Raw genomic sequence first — 8,471 nt, 5'->3', positions numbered from 1 at the left:
AGATTGTGTTGTTAATAGCTCAGAAAGTCAGCAAGCATTTCTCAGAGAGATCTAGAGACAAGCAATTAAACAATGGGCTTTTTTTGATCACAGAGCAAACCCAACCGCCTAGTCTGGGTATTGGTTCAGAAGTATACTCTGAGGAGTCATGAACATAGGAACAAAGAATTAATCAAAAATTACTACAAGTAAAAGAAAGACTACCATAGATAGAGATAAAATGAATCTCTTGAAAGACAGTATAAACAGAGATATATTTAAGCCAACCAGCAGGAGTACCTAACCACAGAAGAACACGGAGATTGATGCTGAGATGTTGTACAGAAAGAGAAATAGGCAGAACATTTTATGTGTGATTAGGGCTGTGTTGTGCAGAGTGCATATCAATCTAAAAATCACAGACTAGAAAATTCACAAATGTATAAATAAAAATCTTTAGGAAAGATAAATACTTTCTAAGCCCCCAAAATCGTTACTGTAAAATACTTTTGAACATAGCACTCAGGTTCTAGACTTGAAGAATTCAGTATTTTCAGTGCTGTTTTGTTGTTGTTATTGTTGTTGTTGTTTCTGTTTTAGACAATATGTGCTATGTCTCCATCCATCCCTTTTGGAATGAGGTTATTCTAGCTTTATGTGTTTAATGTATATAACTCATTTTTTTAAATTTATAGAAGCTTATAGATATGGCTTCCATCACAAAATAAATTTTTGACTTTAGAGTTATTAATAATGTTATACCTGTTAGGACTCTTAGGATGCTAAGACATTGACTAAATATGTTATTTCAGTATGAGGTGAAAATAAAGCTTTAGAGAACAAGATCTACGGTGATGTTAAAGTGATGTGTTGGAGTGTCCAACTGACCAAGGATAGCCCCTGTTAATTTAGATTGTTAGATTGATATGATTAAGAACCATCTAATGCATAGCTATGGGTGTATCTGTGAGAGCCATTCCAGAAAGGATTAGTTAGATGATGAAGCCCTGCCTGTATGACAGCACCTACTGTGTTATGTTGGGGTCTCAAAAACAATAAAAAGGGGGCAAAGAAGAATCTTGTTGAGTGCAAGTACCTCTCTTTTCTGCTTCTTGTTCTAAGATGTGGCAAGTACTTTTCCCTCCAAGAAGCTGCCTGCCACCTTGCCTTCTCTGCTCTGAGCCCAAAATAGTCCTTCCCCTCTTGTGCTACTTTGTTGGGTTTTTTAACACAGAAATTAAAACTAATGCATTATATATCATCTCTTTAAAACATTTTAAAATGTTGCCTATGATGAAGACAAAAGACCAGGAAAATAAATAGATCAGGCCTAAGGAACACATAATATTTTTTATAACCATGTAGAAAAATACTCCATAAGGTCTAGAGATACAGTTCACTTCTGGAGTACCCACCAATATGTGTGAGGCCATAACTTTAATCCCCAATACCACATAAAGTAGGTACAGTGGTCCATGTTTGTAATCCCTACATTTTGGAGGTAAAGGCAATAGGATCATCAGACTATCAAGATTACCATTGGCTAGACAATGACCTCAAGGTCAGCCTGAGATACATGAGACCCCATCTCAGAGAAGGAGTTAGAAACTACTCCTTCATAGTGAAACACCCTAGCCATTTATATATAAATTTTCAAAGATATAAATAAATGTTGGTAAGCATTTAATAAGAACTTTTTTCTCTCTCATATTATGAAATGTTTGTGACCTGGGGCCTTGAAAAGGACTGAATTGCTAACCCCAATTTTCAAAATCTGTAGCATTACAAAATACCTACAAATCTATGACTTTTGTGGCATTCCCAGGAAACTTGTTGGTCAACAACTATTCGTGGAAGCATGTGGAGGCTGGAAATGCCTACAGGGGCACAGCATGAACATTCTGCCACTGTATCACTGATGCAGTACAGATGTGATACAGAAACAAGCCATCTGATTGACTATACATCTCAAGTGTGTAGAAGTCATCTAGCCAACTTTGAGATGTGGGACTAGAGGCACTGTGGTTCTTAACATAGTTTCAGTTGGGTTAGTTGATTGATTTGGTTTTTACATCGCTCAGAATAAAACCTGAGGTCTTGTGCATGCTAGGCAAACATTGTAACACTGGGCCCCAACCTAGTCTTTTGTGGTTGCTTTAAGCAATAAGAGATGACTGATCCAGTTACTGATGTATATAAACACCCAAGCTATCACATTTAACAAGTATATTGAACTGTAATTTGTGATGGAAATGATCAAGAAATTCAAAAAAATATTGTTACTCTACGGAGATTTAGTTGCATTAACCACATATTAACATGATTGAAAAATGAGGTGCAGGTGCAAGAATTATAAATTGTCATGAGTAAATCAACCCTGTTGGTTATATTTCCAGAACTCAGAGCTAATGCATCTTTTGAAAAGTTTTATTGTATGTGTATGAATGTTTACCCTGCCTTTATGAATGTATGTATTCTACACATGTGGCTGGTACCCACAAAGGCCAGAAAAGGATGTTACATCCCCAGAGACTAAAAGATAGTTGTGAGCCCACCATAGGAGGGGCTAGAGTCAAATCTGGGTCCTCTACAAGACCAAACTTGTTCTAAACCACTGAGTTAATTCTTCACATACACTCCAGTCGATATTTTTGATGAGCATGGAGAAAAATGTTTTTGAGAATGTATGACACAGCTTTACATAGTTGTAGTCTCTATACATAAAATCTTGGACCTTTCATGTGTTAATATGATGTCTTTATAAAGTTTTACTTATTGCTTATCATAATATGTCTTGCTTATTTAGCTTGGCAATATGATTAATTTCTTGTCACTATTAATTTGAGCCCTTTACAACAATAATTTTTTTTTATTCCTTAGAGCTTCTGTCAAGAAAAGTCTTTGTATTTTTTAACCTGTGTGTTATTACCAGTGATTGTTCTCTGTTCTTATGTCTGAATTTAATTAGATTACTTATATTACTGAGATTCAAGAAATATAGTCCCAATATAATTTCCAATCCCCAAACTAGGGCAATAAAACATAATGTAAAGTGAGGTTTAAACTCATTCTCCTGAAAAAAAAACAAATATATATATATATATATATATATATATATATATATGATATGATTTAGTTATCTCAAAAGAAATTACCACTAATTCATTTTTCTAGGGTTAGAAAGAGTTCCAGCTTCATATGTCCAGAATGACAGTCAAATACTAAATCATAACTGGGCTGCTGAGGGCATTTCTGCTGCCTTGAGCATCACAGGCAGCTCTGGTGCAATAAAAAGATTGCTTATTAGTGACTTGTTAAGACAGCTTTCCAGCTCTTGAGTCCTATGTCAGCTCTCAGGAGTAGATATCTTAGAAGAAGCTGAGCCTTGCCTGGAGGCGTGTGTCTTTGTTTGAGAACAGATGTTAGTTATACAAGGTCCCCAGGATTCCATTTTTCTGATGAATCACCTGAAGATGACACTGCAAGTTGTGAGACTGCATCTGTATTCAGAACAGTTCATTCAACACCTGCCAACTCCTGCTCTCTAAGGTTCAATCCGAACAAGGCAGGCGTCCCAGACACCCGACCATGGCCAAATAGTCCTCCACATGTGTGTCTCTGCAGCAGCATCAGATGGGACATAAGAGTGTAATGGCTGTCCTGAGTTTGTTCTAGTGTTTTACAGTGCCTCCCAAGAGAAGTGTGAATTTTCATGCACAGTGATTTTTAAGATGATGGTTTTAAAATATGGTCTGAAGACTTACCATAATTTATACCTTTCTATTTTTTTTATGTTCCCTGCTTACTATGAGTACTAAAATACCAACTATTCACATAGGCTCAATTGTCCCATCAGGTAATGTACACCCTGACCAACTAATACCCACCATTGATCACTTATCATCATTTTATCTATTTGAAATCAATCACAAATAAGGATACATCTATACAACTTATATCTACAACCTTGATGATCAAGAATCCGAGCTAGCTAGATAATTTTGTTCACTGTTTCCTATTATGGAAGTAAGCCCAGGGTCAGTGTTCTCATTTTAAAATAAAGTAAGATGCAAATTCAGGATAAAAATTTTTTTAAAACCCACTTAAAGAAATGTTCAATATCAGGGAAATGCAAATCAAAATGATATTCCATGACTTACGTGTCAAAATGGCTAAGATCAAAAACACAAGTGACAGCTTATGCTGGCTAGGTTGTGGAGCAAGGGGAATACTCCTCTATTGTTGATGGGAGTGCAAACTTGTACAGCCATTTTGGAAGTAAATGTGGCAGTTTCGCAGAAAAATAGAAATTGCTCTACCTCAAGAAGCAATTATATTACTCCTACACATATTCCCAGAGGATTGTCCATCATATCATAAGGACACTTACTCAGCTATGTTCATAACAGCTTTATTTATAATAGCCAGAAACTGGAAACATCCTAAATGTCCCTCAACTGAAGAATGCTTGAAGAAAATGTGGTACATTTATACATTGGAAAAATTACTCAGCTGGTTAAAAACAATGACGTCATGATTTCAAGGTAAACAGATGGAACTAGAAAAAATATTATCCTGAGTGAGGTGACCCATACCTAGAAATATAAACATAGTATGTACTTATTTATAAGAAATATTAGCTGTAAAGTAAGACAATTATACAATAGTCCACAGACCTAGAGAGGCTAAGTAACAAGGAGGACTTCAGGGAGGATACAAGGATCTCCCTGGGAAGGGGAAACAGATTTTGAGAGTTGACTGGGGAACAGGTGGGACTGGGAACACTGGAGATCTGGTTGAGGGGAGGAAGAAGGTACTGGGAGATACTACTGGAATTGGGGGACATTTGTGGGGCAAGGTGGAAACCTAATGAAATGGAAACTCCATGAAATCTACAAGAGTAACCCTAGCAAAGACTCTGAGTAATGAAGGACCCAGAGCCTGAACAGGACATTTTCTATAGCCAAGTAAGGTTTCCAGTGAAGGGACTGGAGCACCAACACAGCCACATAACCTTAGACCTCCAGTTTATCCTGCCTCCAGAGAGTGCTGGGATTGGAGGCCAGCAGAATCGTATTTAAAGAGATCAGAGAGACTCTAGCCAGCAACGGATGAGAGCAGATGCAAAGTCCCATAGCCCAACATCAGGCAGAGCTCAGGAAATCCTGTAGAGGAGGGACAGGAAAGACTGGAGGAGGACTAGAGGGGTCAGGAACACGCTATGGGAAAATGACTCACAAAATTATCTGACTGAGACTCATGGAAACTCACAGATATCAGGGAACCTGTCTGACCTAGGTCCTCTGCATATATGTTATGGCTGAGGGCTTGATGTTCTTATGGCAATCCTAACAAATGGGAGCAGGCACCGTCCCCGACTCTTGCCTACTTGTGAAATCCTTTTCTTCCTCTGTAGCATGTTATCCCATGTTAGGTTGATGTTCCTGGGAGGCCTGCTCTTTTCTGAGGGGAGGCAGGTGGAGAATGAATACAGGGAAGAAAGAAGGTGGGAAGAAGGCTGGGATGGACAAGAGAAAGGAAATTATAGTTATGGTGTAATGTATGAGAGAAGAATACACATTTTAAAAGTTCACTAAAAGGAACTTTCTAGAGATATTAGTTATTAAGATTACATTATTATTTATTATTCAGAGATTTTTCTGTACACAATGCATTTTCCAATGATGTTTTGTTCTTCAAGATCGTTTTTAATGCCACTTACTTATAAACCTTACATGATGTATGAGAATCAGATAAATACGTTTTTGTACATATTGGAGTACAAATATTTGATATAAATTTTCTTAATGAAAATAGTTTTCCTATCATAATTTATATTTTAGCTGTTACAATTAGCATGCAAAATATATTAGAGTAATGAGATCTTGATATTGAAATGTTTATACATGTGGTAGATTATATTCCTTCTCAGTTATTCATTCCCATAAGTATAAAATAATTCTATGACTCTGCTTTATGTGCCTCATAAATGCTTCTTCTGCCACCAGACGTGGTCATTTTCCTCTGGTAAAGGAGTGTGAAAGAACATGAGTCAGAAAATTTAAGAATTATCCAGAGATTACATCATTGCTCTTTATCTCCCTCCTCCCAGATGGGGTTTGAAATTTTCTTTCAGTTCTAGACCTCAGAATCTAGACTCAGGAAACACAATTGCAGTCTATGCAGCCGAGAAGCTGCAGAAGACTCAGCAGATGCCTCTGTCATGACTGAAGCTCAGTTGTGTGAGTCACTGGTTCTTGTTATATAACAATGTTTAAAAGCTACTTTAGTTTGTGTGAGCCCCTACAAGTCCTGCTTAGTTGACTTTGCTGTGTTCTAGTGGTGTCCTCGGCCCCTCTGAATCCTTAACCTTCCTCTAAGTAATGCATAATGCTTGTTATTATAGAGAGGAAGGTGGGGTTGTGAGTACTTTCATTTATTATTTTCTTTCTTTTTTCTTTGTTTTTTTTTTGGGGGGGGGTGTTGCTCTTGGCAACAGGGCTTCTCTGTAGCCCTGGCTCTCCTGGAACTCTCTCTGTAGAACAAGTTGGTCTTGGACTCAGAATTCAATCTGCCTAAGCCTTCCAAGTTCTGGGATTAAAGGTGAAGTGACCGTCAGAAACACTTGCATTGGGCAGAGCTACGTCTTCTGCATATACGTTATGGTTACACAGCCTGGTGCTCTGGTAGGACTCCTTGGAGTTTCTGACTCCTTTGTCTGCTCTTGGGACCCTTTCGCTCCTGCTGGGTTGCCTCATCCAGCTTGCATATGAGGGATTGTGCCTAGTCTTATTGTAATTTGTTATAACGTGTTGACATCCCTGGGAGGCCCTCCCTTTTCTGAAGGGAAAACAGATGAGTGGATCTCAGGGAGAAGGGACTGGGAGGGAAGAACTGGGAAGAGTTGGGGGGAGGGAGGATGTAATATGTGAGAGAAGAATAAAAACAAACGATTGATGAAATTTGAAAAGCTTTTTTTCTTTGCTTTGCTTTATGGAACGTATGTTGCGACGCTCCAACCACACATTACTTTTTCTTTACAACATCTTGCTCAGTAACTTCCTTTGCTGTTTTTGCTTGGATGCCAAAAAGCCTGGCATTAGCACGGGTCATGTGAAGACTGCCAAAAGCCTTAAAGTTCTTTTCTTCTGTGATGACTCTGACTTTCTCCTTTTTGTAGATATTCTGGATGGTCATCACAGGTCCTCTTATCTGGGTGGCCAATTTAAGTTCTTCAGCGTAATTATTTCCCTTCTTTGGAGCGAAAGACTTCCTGGAGAAAAGTATGAACTTGGACCATACTCCTTTAGGTGCTGCACATTGGCCTATAGCGATTCAGTGGATTTGTTTTGCCTCCTTGGGTCCACAGAAATTTCGATGCAGCGAGCCATTTTCCTGTGGATGCCAGCCACCCTGAGTTCTTCCAGACTGAAGCCTCTGCCAGCCCTGACCTTGGTGTGGTATCTAACCATAAGGTACCTCACTGTGGGCCTGATGGGACTGGACTTGGGATGAGAGACAATGCAGTGTGCTTTCTCCTACTGGCCCCTGCATCTGCGATCTTGCGTAAAGGCTGGTTGAACCAAATGTCTGTTCGCTGGAGCTTCAGGATCATGCCATTCCTGCAGGGTGCCATGGCTACCTTCTGTATGAGAGAATGGCCGATCGGAAAGGCTTTTAAAAGCTATTTTAAAAGTGGTTATCCAGGGTGAAATATTTCCATGACTAGATAAGATAGCTAAATGTGTCTCTTCAAGTATCTTAATGGGAAAATAACTTACCATTGGCTAGAAAATTTATGACCCATATTATGTAGACGCTCAGAAGATGATGTACCTATGGCTTTAAGAAAACAGATTGAGAAAAAGAATATTACTATTTTGACTTAATTGCTATCCATTACACCTGAAACAAAGCTGTCACAAAAAATGAAATGTAACCCATTGTCTTAGATAGGGTTTCTATTGCTTTGATAAATACACCGTGACCAAAACAGAAAGTTGAGAAGGAAAGTGTTTATTTGGCTTACACTTTCAGATCATGATCCATCATTGGAGAAAGTCAGGACAAAAACTCAAACATAGCTAGAACCTGGAAGCAGGAGCTACTGCAGAAGCCATGGAGGGATGCTCTTTACTGGGTTGCCTCACATAGCTTGCTCAGTCTGCTTTCTTATAGAACCCAGGTTTAACACCCAAGGGATGGCACCGCCCACTATGGGCTGAGCCCACTCCCGCTCCATCACTAAATGAGAAAATGCCTTTACAGCTGGATCTCCTGGAGGAATTTTCTTAACTGAGTCTCCTTTCTCTCTGATGACTCTAGCTTGTATCAAGCTGACAGACAAAAAACAGCCAGTACAACCATAATGGGCAAATGAATTTATTTCATTCACGAAGTCTCAAGGAAATCTGAAACATATATGACAAGCAGGTTATCAGGGCATTTTCCAGCCAAAACTGTGACAGACTGATCGCTTTGGTGACTATTTC

General features: G+C 38.7%; 1 pseudogene; it reads right to left on the bottom strand.

Moving 5' to 3' along the window:
- Window positions 1–7,005: 7,005 nt before the first annotated feature.
- On the bottom strand, window positions 7,006–7,615 carry LOC114621682 (annotated as a pseudogene).
- Window positions 7,616–8,471: the final 856 nt, after the last annotated feature.

Source organism: Grammomys surdaster, unplaced genomic scaffold (assembly GCF_004785775.1).
Source record: "Grammomys surdaster isolate TR1022 unplaced genomic scaffold, NIH_TR_1.0 63, whole genome shotgun sequence".
Classification (NCBI taxonomy): domain Eukaryota; kingdom Metazoa; phylum Chordata; class Mammalia; order Rodentia; family Muridae; genus Grammomys; species Grammomys surdaster.
The sequence above is the reverse complement of the archived record's forward strand: the minus strand, read 5'-3'. Positions and strand labels throughout refer to the sequence as shown.